We start from the raw sequence: 18,435 nt of genomic DNA, 5'->3' as shown, positions 1-18,435 counted from the left end.
ACAAAACCTTTGTTCCATCTCTACTACATGGATGGGTTGAGGATGGGAATGAGGAGGAAGAGAGCGAGGATGAGGAGATGGAAGAGATGGAGAGTTGTTATCATGGTGGAGACAGGGAAGTGTTGATTGTATGGAGCTTGGCACATATGGCTGACTTTATGTACAGCTGCCTTTCCTGTGACCCTCATCTTACATTCATCACGGCCAAAAAAAGTACTGGTTGTTCACCCAGCAAAACTCATGCTACAAGAAGAATTTTGCACCTCTTCTTCCTGATCTGGAGAGGTCTTTATAAAATGGTGCTATACCAGGCCATTGTTGAAAATATGTTGAAAAAATTCCCATCAGACAAAATGAACAAAGCCAAACTTTTACACATCACCAGACCACAGCATATAAAGTTTTTGCAATATTCAGTATTTTAACTATGCCTGCCAGTTGTTGCCTTTCAGGGGTCTACGGATGACGCTCCTCATAATTTCTGTCTGGATTTGCACTTTCTGCAAAGCCTTTATGAGTGAATAAGTACATCAACTACACTTTCAAAATATTTTCATTCAAATTTTTTTTTATGGATTAAATGACTCATCCATACAGTTTAACATGGTTATTGTTTCATTACGGTGGTATGTAAAATTTACAAAAAGCGTAGAAAAATATTTCAGGATTAGATTACTCATCCACATTGCATGGAGTATTACGTGCTTTCTGTCACATTTTGGCGGTATGTAAAAAAAGCAATTTAAAATGTTGCTTGCTTGTTCACATTTCTTACCTATACACTTTTCCATGTTGTGAGGTACATTTGTTTATATGTATATAAAGCTGAGTGTATGTATGTGTGTGTGTGTATTTATCAAGCAATGCCCACTCCACAGAACCCCACCCACTGCGCATAGCCACAGGAACACCCGACAACAGTTGTGACACACAGCTTGGCCTCACATACATTGCACACACAGCTCTGCTGCAGGGACACTCTGATCCCATGTATATGGGGTTACTGTACTTCCCCCATGTGACATAAGACCCTGCTCTGTGACACGAGTTGACAATTCTACTCCAGCACCAGCACAATCCTGCGTCTGACTCCTCTTCCCAAGCACGTCACTGGTCACATGGTCGTGACATTATTACAGGTCCTTTAGCTACCCATGATCTCACATCTACCGAGAGTTCAGGCACGAAAGGGAGAGGAAAAAAGCACAGAAACTCTCCGGACCCGGGACTGGATCTGTGCACCAGCTGCTGGCCTGGCAGGAGGGAGGAAAGAAGAAACCCACCACACACAGGCGGAGCCCCCATTGTCAGTCTACGCTGGAGAAGAGCAGCGACATGAACCTCCAACATCATGTACGCCAGAAGGAAGAGGCGCAAACCCATGCAGAAAGCGTAAGTCACCCCTGTGCCTCGGTATGGGTCCCCGCAGACCTAATACCAGCAGTGTGCGGCACTTACAGCCACGGGATTACATGTCAGTGTGCAGCCTGGGCACTCAGGGGTTAACAGAAATGACCTGAGAGCGGGGAAGGGCCACCGATGACATGGAGGGAACAGGGCAGTGCTGGCATTGAGGGGATGGGGCACTGCTGGCATGGAGGAGACGGGGCACTGCTGGCTTGGAGGAGACGGGGCACTGCTGACATGGAGGGGACGGGGCAGTGCAGGCATGGAGGGGACGGGGCAGTGCTGGCATGGAGGGGACTCTAGGGATCAAGTGTTTTCAATTGTATAAGGAAGAGTGTTAGGTGCTGCTGTAGGAGGCAACTATAAACAAGAAAAGCTGTGTTGCAGAAAAATGCTGTGTATAAAGGAGAAGCGTGAGGTGCAGTAGGAGGCTGTGTAAAAAGAGGGAGCATGAGGTGCAGAAGGAATAAGGCCCCTTAACTGCCGCCGTTATTTGTTATAACTAACTACAGTTAGTTACTATGCCCGGGCAACGCCGGGCTCTTCAGCTGGTGTGATATATAACACTAAAAAAAGTTTTACAATTTTGCTGGGTTACATTTCTCAGCCATACAGTATTATGTGTTCTTGGGTACATTTCATTGGTAAATAACCCTGAAAAAACTTGTTCAAAATGTTATCATTATTATATTGATCACACATAGACTATTCCATAGTCTGGAGTACATTTCGTTGGTATAAAAGCCTAAAAACACTTGTTCAAAAATGTATCGGTATTATATTGCTCACCCATACTGTATTACATCTTCTTGGGTACATTTGATTGGTATATAATCCTCAAAAAACTTGTTCAAAAGGTTATCGTTATTATAGTGATCACCCATAGACTATTCTGTGGTCTTGAGTACATTTCATTGGTATTTAACCCTCCTAAAACTTGTTCAAAATGTATCGATATTATATTACTCACCCATAGGGTATTACATTTTCTTGAGTGCACTTCGTTGCTATAAAAGTCTCAAAAAACTTGTTCAAAAATGTATTGGTATTATATTGCTCACTCACAGACTATTCCGTGGTCTGGAGTTCATTATGTGGTTATAAAAGCCTCAAAAAACTTGTTAAGGCATACCAATACATGACAATTTGAACAGTTTGTGTACAAGGCACTCCTTTGTCTAATACAGGGTGTATTTGAGTCACCTTTTTTGGCAGCTCTTGCTTTCTTCATAAATGAAACTGAAATTTCCTATGTTTTAATAAAAAATCAATTTTGGTTTACTTAAATTAGATTAATTTTGCTCCTTTTTAAATTTTGCCTTCTATACAAGTCATTATACAGGAAAAAAATGTTTCTTAGCAATTTTTCCTGTAAAATGCAATTTCTCGTCGGTTTGGAATGTTTTATTGTCACTCCTTAAAGCAGAGTAAAAGTATGACACCATTGTTCTCAGCAGAGATCTGTGAGTCAGAGATGCTTCCAGGGATCTTCCTCATGCTGTTCTCCTTCCATTCAGTACTTTTCCCATCCATTTGAACATTTTCACTGCTTCCCCAGACCTGTTTGTAGGGTCTGCCGGAAAAAAAGCTTGGATTTCTCATTGACTCCCATTATACTCTTAAATTCGAAATTAGTATGCGAGTATTAAGAATGGCTCGGTTCGAGTAATGAGCACCCATTTTAGTGCTCGCTCATCTCTAATAGGGACACTTTGACGGATCCCTGGCTGCCATGACAATGTCATCGGCACCCTCCAATCATGTGGCAATGGTCAAAAGGGCACCTTCTCCCATTTCACAATTGACAGCTAAAGACAAGAGGTTAGACTGCTGCTTTCGGAGGTAGGGTGTATGGCACAGAGTCGGAGTAGTGTGCACATTGTCCGAACAAACAGAAGCAAATACAATAGTTCTTCTCAGAATCCAGGTTGTCTTTTTTGGATGGCATTGATATTGATTAATATAAGTAGGGCATAGAAATATTGCATCTCAATTACCATGTGATGTCCCTGGTATGGACCAGAGACAACCAGTCTGCCTCAGGGGCAATTATCTCCCTGCATATTTCAGCATCTCTATGCTAGCTAGGAATCACACAAAGTGTCTTTGGTAGCACTGTAGACTAGCTGTCTTCTTGCTAATTTAATTATAATTCATAGAGGAGATTCTGTCAACTATCCGGTGATATTGCATTTTTATTACTCTAATCCATAACCCATCCACTGCCACCTTAAAGCTACCTAGACCAAACCTACTCTTACAGAATTGATCATAACCTTTTTGTCCACCTTTCAAGAACAAACAAGGGGAAAAAAGTGGCTAAGAGTACCATCTCTAACTGGATTAAAAAAAGCTATAGCTCAAGCATATCTTAAGGCACCGTCACATTTAGTGACGCTGCAGCGATCTAGACAACGATCCCGATCGCTGCAGCGTCGCTGTGTGGTCGCTGGAGAGCTGTCACACAGACAGCTCTCCAGCGACCAACGATCCCAAAGTCCCCGGGTAACCAGGGTAAACATCGGGTTACTAAGCGCAGGGCCGCGCTTAGTAACCCGATGTTTACCCTGGTTACCAGTGTAAATGTAAAAAAAACAAACACCACATACTTACGTTCCGGTGTCTGTCCCTCGCCTTCAGCTTCCCGCATTGACTGAGCGCCGGCCGTAAAGCACAGCGGTGACGACACCGCTGTGTTCTGCTTTACGGCGGCCGGCGCTCACCAGTCAGTGCGGGAAGCAGAACGCCGGGGACGTGACCAGACACCGGAATGTAAGTATGTAGTGTTTGTTTTTTTTACATTTACAATGGTAACCAGGGTAAACATCGGGTTACTAAGCGTGGCCCTGCGCTTAGTAACCCGATGTTTACCCTGGTTACCAGTGAAGACATCGCTGAATCGGCGTCACACACACTGTTGTGAATTCTGTGGCAGAGCTCCCTCCTGTGGTCACAAGTGGTACTTCGGCTGATTCTCTCTGTGAGCTTTCGTTGGTGGAGGAAAGTGGTACTGCGGCTTCTGAGTTTCCTTCCTCAGGTGATGTGGTGAAGTCGTTAGGTGCTGCTCTATTTAACTCCACCTAGTGCTTTGATCCTGGCCTCCAGTCAATGTTCTAGTATTGGACCTGTTTCCTCCTGGATCGTTCCTGTGGCCTGCTGCTCTGCATAGCTAAGTTCCGCTTTGCTATTTTGTTTGCTGTTTTTTTCTGTCCAGCTTGTCTATTTGTTTTTTCCTGCTTGCTGGAAGCTCTGGGACGCAGAGGGTGTACCTCCGTGCCGTTAGTTCGGTACGGAGGGTCTTTTTGCCCCCTTTGCGTGGTTTTTGTAGGGTTTTGTGTTGACCACAAAGTTACCTTTCCTATCCTCGCTCTGTTCAGAAAGTCGGGCCTCACTTTGCTAAATCTATTTAATCTCTACGTTTGTCTTTTCATCTTAACTCACAGTCATTATACGTGGGGGCTGCCTTTTCCTTTGGGGTATTTCTCTGAGGCAAGGTAGGCTTATTTTCTATCTTCAGGCTAGCTAGTTTCTCAGGCTGTGCCGAGTTGCATAGGGAGCGTTAGGCGCAATCCACGGCTGCCTCTAGTGTGGTTGGAGAGGATTAGGGATTGCGGTCAGCAGAGTTCCCACGTCTCAGAGCTCGTTCTATGTTTTTGGGTTATTGTCAGGTCACTGTATGTGCTCTGACCTCTATGTCCATTGTGGTACTGAATTACCTTATCATAACAACACACCGATTCAGCGGGAGATCCAGCGACGAAATAAAGTCCTGGACTTTCCCCAGCGTCCAACGACATCACAGCAGGGGCCTGATCGTTGGTCGCTGTCACACATAACGATTTCGTTAACGATATTGTTATGTGTGACGGTACCTTAAGCTTAAAATCAATTCATGATGTGTTTTAGAGGCTCATTCGGGGGCACGGCTTAGAAATGAATGAAGTGTTAAATTTGCAAACAATTGCACCAAAATGTAGCTGCAAATAAAGTAATGCAAAGTAAGCCATCCAAGATGTGACGTAAAATTAGACAAAAAGAGTATAAAGATGCGACAAATATATCATTCAGCATAGGCCAATAAGATAAATTTGGTGCAATTTCAGACCGCCTGACCTAAATTTGCACTGTGTAAATACTTTACAGGATTAGTAAATCAGCCCCAATTCGTATCCATGGCCTTAGGATATCGAAAATTAAACACAGTAAACGTTAACTTGGAATTCATAGATAATGTATATATAGTATGGAGCAGTTAAGCACTTTCCTAAGAAGCACCGAGCCCGCAGGCTACATGTGTTATCACTTGTCCAGGAATGTACTGAGTACTGTAAACTATTTCACTATTTTGATCGTATCACGTGCGTTTCTTTTCAATAAGAAATTATTACTCACATATTCCAGATAAGTCACGTAAATTGCAGACTCATCAAAATCCGAATAGCTGAGATGTGATGTTTTACAGTCTGCAAACATTATATAATCATATTATTAACGCTCCGTCCTGCCCTGCCCATGGTAAATGGTTCACTGATGACTTCATATTATTGGAAACAGGTTGGGTAAGCCGGCAGCATCCTGGGCCCTTCTAGTTTACAGGATCTGGAAATACCAGAACTGAAGACGTCACAAACTACCCCAGGAGTAATTGGAACAAAAGATTTACAAGCCTGTGCTGTGCTTCTCCTTGACATAAATTATGGCCAAATAATTGTACTTCATCTAATGGAAAGAAAAAGAGCCGACACAAATAAAAAAAAAAACATATCTGATTTTTGGGGGCTTTTCTCAGTATTGTGTAATATTCCAAACTGAATTAAAAAAAAGTTTTAAAAAGTTGATCGCAGGCTGGATATTTTCCTTTTCACACAAACCCATTGACAGATTACCCAATCCCACAGCAACAATTCAGATAGTCGGATCAATCCTTTTAGGCCTTTATTAGACTTTGGTTTTCACTAAAGAAGAGAATGTACAAATATATTTTTGTCTGATAAAGGACTGAGGCCAGGCTCGGACTGGCCCACCGGAGAACCAGACACCTGCTGTGTGGGCCCCCACGCTCCAGGGCCCCCCCGCCTCCCTCCCAACCTCCTTGAAGACAATATTCACCCTGCTCCAGCGATGCCTGGTCTCGGCGTCAGCAGCTTCTTCTGAATGAGCGGTCACATGGTACTGCTCATTAAGGTCATGAATATGCGCATATTCATTACCTTAATTAGCGGTATCACATGACCGCTCACGCAGGAAGAAGGTGTTGCGCCGGGAGTCGGGACAGAGCCAGAGGGATGTCGGCGCGGCCGCGCGGTGTGTGGTACAGGTCAGGTGAGTATGAGGGACGGGTCAGGTGAGTATGAGGGACGGAGGGACTGGGGGATGAAGGAAGACATAAGCCGGCACGCCATGCAAGATGGGAGCAGGTAAGGAGCAGGAGCGGGAGCGGGGGGGGGTGGAGAGATAAGCCATGCATACAGGTGGGGGAATATGAGCCAAGCATTCGGGGGGGGGGGGAATATGAGCCATGCATTCAGGGGGGGGATATGAGCCATGCATACAAGAGGGGGAATATGAGCCATGCATTCGGGGGGGGGGAATATGAGCCATGCATTCGGGGGGGGGGGGTCATTATACAGTATTGAGCATCATGTGGGATCATTATACAGTATGGAGAACTGTGTGTGGCCATTATACAGTATTGAGCTTCATGTGTGGCCGTTATACAGTATGGAGCATCATGTGTGGCCGTTATACAGTATGGAGCATCATGTGTGGCCGTTATACAGTATGGAGCATCATGTGTGGCCATTATAAAGTATGGAGAACTGTGTGTGGCCGTTATACAGTATGGAGCACTATGTGTGGCCATTATACAGTATGGAGCGCTATGTGTGGCCATTATACAGTATGGAGCGCTATGTGTGGCCATTATACAGTATGGAGCACTGTGTGTGGCCATTATACATTATGGAGCATCATGTGTGGCCATTATACACTATGGAGCATCATTTGTGGCCATTATACAGTATTGAGCATCATGTGGGATCATTATACAGTATGGAGAACTGTGTGTGGCCGTTATACAGTATGGAGCACTATGTGTGGCCATTATACAGTATGGAGCACTATGTGTGGCCATTATACAGTATGGAGCGCTATGTGTGGCCATTATACATTATGGAGCATCATGTGTGGCCATTACACACTATGGAGCATCATGTGTGGCCATTATATAGTCATTATACAGTCATGTGTGGTCATTATACAGTATGGAGAACTGTGTGTGGCCATTATACAGTATGGAGCAACATGTGTGGTGGCCATTATACAGTATTGAGCATCATGTGTGGCTATTATGTGTGGCCATATTTTTTTTGTTTATAATTATTGTATATAAAACAGTGTGATCAGCAGTGCTAAATGGGTGTGGTTGGGATGTGGATATGGGTGTAACTAGTTGTGAAATGGGTGTGGTCAGAGGCGTGGCCTAAAATTTGCCGCGGCGCACTACGCGCGCCACAAACTTTATACCTCCTTCCCTTCTTCAAAAGTTGTTAGGTATGGTACCGCATTTGCCACATCACGGCAAGTGCCGCAAATCCCATAGGGAATGAATGAGGCCGAATGCAGTGTTGCTGTAAGTGATCCGTTACGCAGCAGATACAGAAAAACTGCCCGATCTGCTGCAAAAGGCGACTTTCACATCAGTGATTCTTGCCAAAGTCACCGCCAATAGTGCCATACTCACCAAAAGGGGAGGCAGCACTAAAAGTGCCTAGGGCAGCAGAAACTCTAAATATGGCCCTGGGGGGCTACATGATATTCTGTGGGGGGACTGCATTATACGCAGGGTACTACATTATATTATGGGGGGGCTACATCATACTATATGAGGGGTTACAGTATACTCTATGGGGGGCTGCATTATATTCTGTGGTGGGGCTGCATTATTTTCTCAGGGGACTACATTATATTATGGGGGGCTACATCATACTATATGAGGGGGCTACAGTATACTCTTTGGGGGGGCTGCATTATATTCTGTGGTGGAACTGCATTCTCTCAGGGGACTACATTATATTCTGTGGTGGGTTGCATTATACTATATGAGGGGGGCTGCATTATACCCTATGCGGGTGCTACATTATATTCTATGGTGGGGACTGTGTCATACCTGAGGGGGTTGCATTATATTTTGTGGGGTGCTGCATTATATTCTATGAGAGGGGACTGCATTATATTTTATGAGGGGGCTACATTATATTCTGTGAGGGGGCTACCCCAACCCTTGCTACATTATTAAAACGTGAACTACCTTATATTATACCCTGATATTAGTGCTTTTTTACCGCACAATTGGTGGTCTTGTATCTATTTCTATGTAGCTACATAGTGGGCCCCAAGAATGATTTTCTCTGGTGGGCCCAAGGTGCTCCAGTGCGACGCTGACTGAGGCTACCTATGGAAGTGTGTCCTATAGGGGCAAACCATATCAATTCTGTGGTGGATTACTGTAATTAACTACCAATCTGTCCTCCCTTCTCCAACCTGTTCTGGTGGCAGCAGCCAGACCTACTGTATTTTAAGATCAATTACCAGATCAAAAGTGACCAGTTTTTTGCTCTTATTTTATTCCCATTACTCTCCTGAGTGTGTTCTTTACAAGATGGTGTGGCTCACGAGGAAGTAACGCAGAGCAACCTAAAGAGAAATAGAAAGAGATTACAGAGTGAGTAAAAAAAAAAAAAACACAGAATAAAGTAAAAAGTGCATATTGTTAGATTATATGCCGCCTACTTCCTAAAAAGAAACAGAAGGTAGGTGCAAAGTAAAGAATAGAAACAGCAAAGAGAAAAGCTGCAGCTGGAACTTCTCTGACTGGTTTTAAGTTATAGCAGAATAGCTGAACATCCAAATGAAAACTTTCACAAGCAGAAAATGCCAGCAGGGGGAAAGAATATAAAGCCGCACCCAAAAGGTGATAGGGCAGACAAATGAAAACACCTGTGTTAAGCTAAACAGACTGCAGCCAGAACAGCAGAACTAAAACACCGAGAGAAGAGGTGCGTCTACTGTGGTTTGGCGGACAGAAGCCAATTACAAAACAAAGGCTCACGGCTTCGAACCCAGGAACATGACACCCACATCCTGGGTACCTCCCTAATACAAAGTCTTACATCCTTGTCCCTAAGGTATACCCTAAGGTATAATGTTCCCCATCCTGCTTCTTTCCAGTAATAATGTCCTAATGCTGGCCCCTTCTTGTAATAATTTTCCCCCTCCATCCTGTGCTTCATCCTATAGCAATTTCCCCCATCCTGGTCCCATCCTGTAATAATGTCCCCATCATAGGCCGGTTTCACATTTGCGTCTGTGCGCAGCGTTTGATCCGCATAGATGCGCATGCGTCATGCATACCCATCTTTAACATGGCGTACGCAGGGACATGCGTTTGCATCAGTTCCCATGAGTCTGCGTACGTATGCGTAGTTTCTCGGTGTGCGGCGGGGTCCTGGGAAAGCAACATGTTGCATTTTTGGAAGCATCAAAAATCGATCAAATATGCTCAGGCATGCACATGCGGATGAGTGCATAAAAAAAAACACATTACTGTCTATGGGAATGCATGCGTTTGATGTGCTTGCGTACTTTGGGCTGCTCATGTCCAGGAACTGATTGAGACATGCCCATGGAGACAAGCCCTCCAGGAAATATCGAACGCATGCGCTTAAAAAACGCAATCGCAGGCAAAAATGCACACAAACGCATGCACACACAGTTTTTTGCCATCATGCGTAAGCTGATGCGGATAAAAAATGCTGCATAAGCAAGCGTTTGCATGCGTTTTTGCATGCGTTTGAGCATGCAGATGATACACTGCGCACATATATTCAAATGTGAACTTACCCTTAGTCCCTTCCTTTAATAATTAATTCCCCCTCCATCCTGGGTCCCTTCCTAGTATAATGTCCCCATCCTGAGCCCTTTCTAGTAATAATGTCCCTTGTTCTTCCCCAGCACATTTTAAAAAGAAACAAATAATTTAATGCCCCCCTCCATCCTGGGCTCCATCCTAGTAAAATATCCCCCATCCTGAGCCCCTTCCAGTAATAATATCCCTTGCTATTCAAACATGCCGAATCACTCGGTTAGCACCAGAACATGCTCGGATAACACTTTATCCAAGTACGTTTGCTCATCACTAGTAACTACCATAAAATTATGCCTATAAAACATTTATTACAAAAAAGAAAAAGTGGACAACCCCTTTAATTGCATTTTTTAAAATAGACCCTTAAAAATTTTCTAAATGTGGTTCCTTTGAACTGCGGAAGTCAGATCTGTACTGAGTACAATACAACCATCTGTAAGAGGGATGAGGCTGGCGTCTGTGAAGTCGGGACCGTGCTCAGATCCCAAAACTTGTCCTGACCAACAAGTTTCCTGACCTGAGGTAACTGCATCATAGACACAATGTGGAGCAGATACCCCAGGTCAGGAGACACGGCGGTCCGGCAGGGTATCGCTCCTTGGTCCTTATTTCATGGACACGTAGGACCTGCCATCATCTGTAGAACTACAAGTGCTACTATACCAGCCTACAGGACTTGTGAGTCAGCAGGCAACGCTGTCTAATAAAGGGAGAAAGCACTGTGCAGAACAAATGTGAAAAGAGATGATTCAGAAAGCGATGGGGGATGTTACCATTCTGATCCCTCGGTGGTGATGTGTGTCCCTTTGTGACATCAGATCGCTGTGTGACATCTGCGGCTGCTGAACTACTGTACTGTGTTCCTGGAAGTGAGATAATTCTCCCACATCGGGATCTGAGGGATTCTTCATACAGGCGGCAGCATACATATAAAAACAGCAGAAATGCTTCATGGAAGGAACTGGGAAAAAGTATGCACTACGCCCGAAAATGAAAAATCCTGATGTCCTGATATGTAGCTGACATCACAAGTGTTGCAGAAAACGTAGAGGTGGGCCAGGAGCTTGGAAACCCAGTGGCTGGGGTATCTGTTTTCAAGAGACTCTTTAGTTATATTGGCACTTTATGCCACTACTTATACAGTTACAAGATGGTGGCCCGATTCTAATGCATCGGGTATTCTAGAATATGTATGTAGTTTATTTATGAAGTTTTCAGAATAAAACAATTTATACACAGGATTCGGCCGGCTGCGACCAATTAGCGAAGCGTGGTTCAAATTCCGCGCCAATTCGCGACCGGACTGCGCCTGTCGCTGATTGTTCGCAGCCGGGTGTGACAAATCAGTGAAGCCAGGGCAGGCTCCAGGTTTTTGAGGGCCCCAGGCGAAAGAGTCTCAGTGGGCCCCCATCTTTAACACATACCATGATTCATGATGCACAGATACAGCAGAGAAATATAGCACAGCCAAGTAGCGTATAACACAGTCCACGTAGCATATAACACAGCCCACGTAGTATATAACACAGCCCACGTAGTTTATAGCATAGCCACGTAGTATATAGCACAGCCCACATAGTATATAGCACAGAGACGTAGTATATAACACAGCCCACGCAGTATCTAAAACACCCAACGTAGTATATACCACAGCCCACATAGTATATAGCACAGAGATGTAGTATATAACACAGCCACGTAGTATCTAACACAGCCCACATAGTATATAGCAATGTGGGCACCATATCCCTGTTAAAAAAAGAATTAAAATAAAAAATAGTGATATACTCACCTTCCGTCGGCCCCGGATCCAGCCCAGGCATTTACCGATGCTCCTCGTGATGCTCCGGTCCCAAGAATGCATTGCGGTCTCGCGAGATGAGACCGCTACGTCATCATCTCGCGAGACCGCAATGCATGGACCGGAGCGTCACGAGGAGCGGGAAAGGCGCCGGAAGGTGAGAATATAAAGATTTTTTATTTTTTTTATTATTTTTAAAATTAGATCTTTTTACTATTGATGCTGCATAAGCAGAATCAATAGTAAAAAGTTGGTCACACAGGGTTAATAGCAGCGTTAACGGAGTGCGTTACACCGCGGCATAACGCGGTCCATTAACGCTGCCATTAACCCTGTGTGAGCGCTGACTGGAGGGGAGTATGGAGGGGGCACTGACTGCAGGGGAGTAGGGAGCAGCTATTTCGCCGCGACCAATCAGCGACTTGGGATTTCCATGACAGACAGACAGACAAGATGGAAGTGACCCTTAGACAATTATACAGATAGATATGCACTGGGTAGCACTGCGCAGATATTGAAGAGAATCTGTCACCAGGTTTGTATTATCTGAGATCAGCATGTAGCTTACCCATAGTAAAATACTTAGAAGCCACCATCTTCTGCTCTTCCCGCTGCCACCTCGGTCTCTCTCTGCCATCTTGTGACTGCAGGTCCTGACTCAACAGAAGTCAGAGGTACAGTAACTGTGACAAGCTCTCAGTGTCTATGAGACCCTCATAGACTTACATGGAGAAGTGACTTCTGGATCTCTCAGCAAACACTGGAGAGATCCGGCAGGTCAGAGCCTGAAGAAGACCAACTGGAGTGTCACCAAGAATGGATGAAGATGGCGGATGGTGAGTATATTACTAGGGGCAGAGAACAGACATCAGTGACACCACTCTTGCTAAATTATGAAGACCCCTTAATTCCAGCAAGTGCCAGGTCCCCTACGTAGTGTAGTATAAATGATCTGTTAGCTCTCCTCTGTGGATCGGTCATGTTTTGCTAACTTGGTACAACTTCTTTAAGAGAGTTGTAGCACCTGGAACAATAGATGAGACTCCCATAACTGGGACCCACATGTATCTAAAAAAATGGAGCCCATCAGCCACCACCAGTAGAGTTTTGTTGGTTTTTGTAAGCACCACTCTCTTCAGCCACTTGTATGGGATTTACAAAAATTGACAAGCAAGATGGCTCAGCAATTTATTACTTTATTACCACCAGAGCACTACTGGGCCCCATTCATGAGCTAGATGTGCGTACCACAAATGGGACCCTCATCCATCCCACAACTATGACATCCTGTGGATATGTGTCTGCCATAATAATAATAATAATAATAACTTTTCTTAAACAGAGTGGAGATCTAAGTCATGACTATGTGCGGGATAACGTCTGACAAGACAAGGAATGTTCGGCGTAAGGGACAAGCACGGGGGTTGAATACTGTGTCTTTTGAATTGTGCGGAGGGTGAAAACTGACTGCACATCCTCATTAGTCACACAGAATTAAACTAAATAGAAAAAAGCTGGAAAAGTACAATGGAGGAGAGATTTCCTGCATTCTGGTAAAGGAAATGACACAGGAAACCATAAGAAATCTCTGTATGTACAGAGCAATGACCCAGCATAGCCCTGGTGCAGCACAGCATGTCCGCCTCATCTTACCCATTACCCGAAAAAAATAATGGGAATTCTAGAAATCATACTGGACAGACCGGAAAGAAAAATTTCACCTTAACAAAGTTTTAAGGTGAAATCTTAATTAGTTAATTAATTAAGCAGCAACACCCAACTGGAGATGACGAGATACAATCTGGGGTTATGTATCGCTTTACTCTTTATTCATGGCAGAGACATCCGCAGTAACGTCTCCACTTCACACCCGGCATGCGATTCACACTGGAGAAATTCTAAGCAAAGAAAATTTAGATTTGGGGATTATTGTATTCCTCCGGACCACCATCTTTTGGAGTTTCAGACTGATACACACTTAGATGTTGTCCACTGCTTTAGTATTGATGAGTTATCCTTAGCGTAGGTCATCAATGTCTGATCGGTCGGGGTCCGACACCCTGCACCCCCGCCGATCACTTGTTCTTGCTGTTGGCAGCGGCGGCAGGAAATACTCACTGGCAGAACTGCTCCATCTTCTGATAGTGGCCGCAGCAGGGTACTGCACATCCGCCTCCTAGTCAATACACAACGAGGGCAGCTGATCAGAGAGGGTCCTGGGGGTTACCCCCGACCAATCAGACCTAAGGATAGGTCATCAATGAAAAAGTACTGGACATTCTCTTTATTTTCTTTTTTTTTCTCTTAAGAACCCAAATATTTTTTTTTTGTTATAAGCAAAGTACCACAATTGAAAATGTTATGGGGAACAAAGGCCACGTTCCCACGATGCGCTTCTGGTGGGGTCTTGATGTTGTAAATTTTCTACACCCATTAAGTAAAATAGGTTCCTTGTATTTTTTGTAAAGTCACCAGTGTAAAATACTCATCGTGGGAACGTAGAATAACACTGCGTCCTCTTGTTTCCCATTGATACATTTCTAACAAAGTAGAGAAAAATAACAATTTGTGGATGAAAAGCCATTATTGTGCAAATAACTGAGATTCAAAGATAACTAAATCTGAAGGTCCAATTTTAACCTCTTGTGATATTTTACATAAAAATGACCATTGTATTTTCTGTCTCTTAACCCCTTCGTGACATGCGCCGTACTAGTACTGCGCTGCCGGCACTGCATTAGTGCCAGCAGCAGTACTAGTACGGCGCACCGATCACCGCGGTCTCGCGCTGAGCGCCGCGGTGATCGGGTGCGGGGGTCAGCTGTATATGACAGCTGACACCCCGCAGCAATGCCCACGATCGGCGCTATCGCCGATCGCGGGCATTTAACCCCTCTGATGCCGCTGTCAGTAGTGACAGCGGCATAGAGGAGGATCGCGCAGGGACGGGGGCTCCCTGCGCTCTCCCACTGGAGCAACGCAATGAGATCGCGTTGCTCCGGTGACCCGGAAGGAGTCCCCGGATCCAAGATGGCCGCCGGACTCCTTCCGGGTCATGAAGTGACCTGGCTAGCCGGCGCCTGCTGAGAGCAGGCGCTGGAGAGCCACCTAAACTGCCTGTCAGATCGTTGATCTGGCAGTGTGCTATGCACAGTGTCAGATCAACGATCTGATCTAATACAGAGATGTCCCACCCTGGGACAATGTTAGAAAGTAAAAAAAAAAAAAATAGAATGTGTAAAAAAAAAATAAAAAAAATCCCTAAATAAAAAAAAAAAAACATTTCCCAATAAATCCATTTATTTATGTAAAAAAAAAAAACAACAATAAATGTACACATATTTGGTATCGCCGCGTCCGTAACGACCCGCTCTATAAAACTATCCCACTAGTTAACCCCTTCAGTGAACACCGCAAAAAAAAAAAAAAACAAGGCAAAAAACAACGCTTCATACAGGCGAACAAAAAGTGGAATAACACGCGATCAAAACGACGGATATAAATAACCATGGTACCGCTGAAAACGTCATCTTATCCCGCAAAAAAAAAGCCACCATACAGCATCATCAGCAGAAAAATAAAAAAGTTATAGCTCTCAGAATAATGCGATGCAAAAACAATTATTTTTTTATATAAAATAGTTTTTATTGTGTAAAAGCGCCAAAACATAAAAAAAATTACATAAATGAGGTATCGCTGTAATCGTACTGACCCGAAGAATAAAACTGCTTTATGCATTTTACCACACGTGGAACGGTATAAACGCCCCCCCTAAAAGAAATTCATGAATAGCTGGTTTTTGTTCATTCCGCCTCCCAAAAATCGGAATAAAAAGCGATCAAAAAATGTCATCTGCCCGAAAATGTTACCAATAAAAACGTCAACTCGTCCCGCAAAAAACAAGACCTCATATGACTCTGTGGGCCAAAATATGGATAAATTATAGCTCTCAAAATGTGGTGATGCAAAAACTATTTTTTGCAATAAAAAGCGTCTTTTAGTGTGTGACGGCTGCCAACCCTAAAAATCCGCTAAAAAACCCGCTATAAAAGTAAATCAAACCCCCCTTCATCACCCCCTTAGTTAGGGAAAAATAATAAAATGTAAAAAAATGTATTTATTTCCATTTTCCCATTAGGGCTAGGGTTAGGGCTAGGGTTAGGGTTAGGGCTAGGGTTAGGGTTAGGGTTAGGGCTAGGGTTAGGGCTAGGGTTAGGGTTGGGGTTAGGGTTTCAGTTATAATTGGGGGTTTCCACTGTTTAGACACATCAGGGGCTCTCCAAACGCGACATGGCGTCCGATCTCAATTCCAGCCAATTCTGCTTTGAAAAAGTAAAACAGGGCTCCTTCCCTTCCGAGTTCTCCTGTGTGCCCAAACAGTGGTTCCCCCCAACATATGGGGTATCAGCGTTCTCAGGACAAGTTGGACAACAACTTTTGGGGTCCAATTTGTCCTGTTACCCTTGGGAAAATAAAAACATAGGGGATAAAATATCATTTTCGTGGAAAAAAAAATATTTTTTATTTTCACGGCTCTGCGTTATAAACTGTAGTGAAACACTTGTTGGTTCAAAGCTCTCACAACACATCTAGATAAGTTCCTTGGGGGGTCTAGTTTCCAATATGGGGTCACTTGTGGGGGGTTTCTACTGTTTAGGTACATCAGGGGCTCTGCAAATGCAACATGACGCCTGCAGACCAATCCATCTAAGTCTGCATTTCAAATGGCGCTCCTTCCCTTCCGAGCTCTGCCGTGCACCCAAACAGTGGTTCCCCCCAACATATGGGGTATCAGCGTTCTCAGGACAAGTTGGACAACAACTTTTGGGGTCCAATTTGTCCTGTTACCCTTGGGAAAATAAAAACATAGGGGATAAAATATCATTTTCGTGGAAAAAAATATATTTTTTATTTTCACGGCTCTGCGTTATAAACTGTAGTGAAACACTTGTTGGTTCAAAGCTCTCACAACACATCTAGATAAGTTCCTTGGGGGGTCTAGTTTCCAATATGGGGTCACTTGTGGTGGGTTTCTACTGTTTAGGTACATCAGGGGCTCTGCAAATGCAACATGACACCTGCAGTCCATTCCATCTAAGTCTGCATTTCAAACGGTGCTCCTTCCCTTCCGAGCTCTGCCATGCACTCAAACCGTGGTTCCCCCCTACATGTGGGGTATCAGCGTACTCAGGACAAATTGGACAATAACATTTGTGGTCCAATTTCTCCTGTTACCCTTGGGAAAAAAACATCATTTTGTGGAAAGAAAAAATGATTTTTTAATTTTCACAATGCTACATTCTAAACTTTAGTGAAACAATTGGGGGTTAAAAGTGCTCACCACACATCTAGATAAGTTCCTTAGGGGGTCTTCTTTCCAAAATGGGGTCACTTGTGGGGGGTCTCCACTGTTAAGGCACGTCAGGGGCTCTCCAAATGCGACATGGCGTCCGATCTCAATTCCAGCCAATTTTGCATTGAAAAGTCAAATGGCGCTCCTTCCCTTCTGAGCTCTGCCATGTGCCCAAACAGTGGTTTACCCCCACATATGGGGTATCGGAGTACTCAGGACAAATTGTACAACGACTTTTGTGGTCCAATTTCTCCTGTTACCCTTGGTAAAATGAAACAAATAGGACCTGAAGTAAAAATTTTGTGAAAAAAAGTTAAATGTTCAATTTTTTTAAACATTCAAAAAATTCCTGTGAAGCACCTGAAGGGTTAATAAACTTTTTGAATGTGGTTTTGAGTACCTTGAGGGGTGCAGTTTTTAGAATGGTGTCACTTTTGGGCATTTTCTGTCATATAGACCCCTCAAAGTCACTTCAAGTGTGAGGTGGTCCGTAAAAAAATGGTTTTGCAAATTTTGTTGCAAAAATGAGAAATCGCTGGTCAACTTTTAACCCTTATAACGTCCTAACAAAAAAAAATTATGTTTCCAAAATTGTGCTGATGTAAAGCAGACATGTGGGAAATGTTGTTTATTAACTATATTATGTGATATAACTCTCTAATTTAAGGGCATATAAACTAAGAGTTTGAAAATTGCTAAATTTTCATAATTTCCGACAAATTTTTGTTTTTTTCACAAATAAATGCAAGTCATATCGAAGAAGTTTTACCACTATCATGAAGTACAATATGTCACGAGAAAACAATGTCAGAATCACCAGGATCCGTTGAAGCGTTTCAGAGTTATGACCTCATAAAGTGACAGTGGTCAGCATTGTAAAAATTGGCCCTGTCACTTAGGTGAAAACAGGCTTTGGGGTGAAGGGGTTAAAGGGGTGTTCTAATCTGC

Source organism: Ranitomeya imitator, chromosome 5, assembly GCF_032444005.1.
Source record: "Ranitomeya imitator isolate aRanImi1 chromosome 5, aRanImi1.pri, whole genome shotgun sequence".
Lineage (NCBI taxonomy): Eukaryota > Metazoa > Chordata > Amphibia > Anura > Dendrobatidae > Ranitomeya > Ranitomeya imitator.
This window is presented reverse-complemented; position numbering follows the sequence as displayed.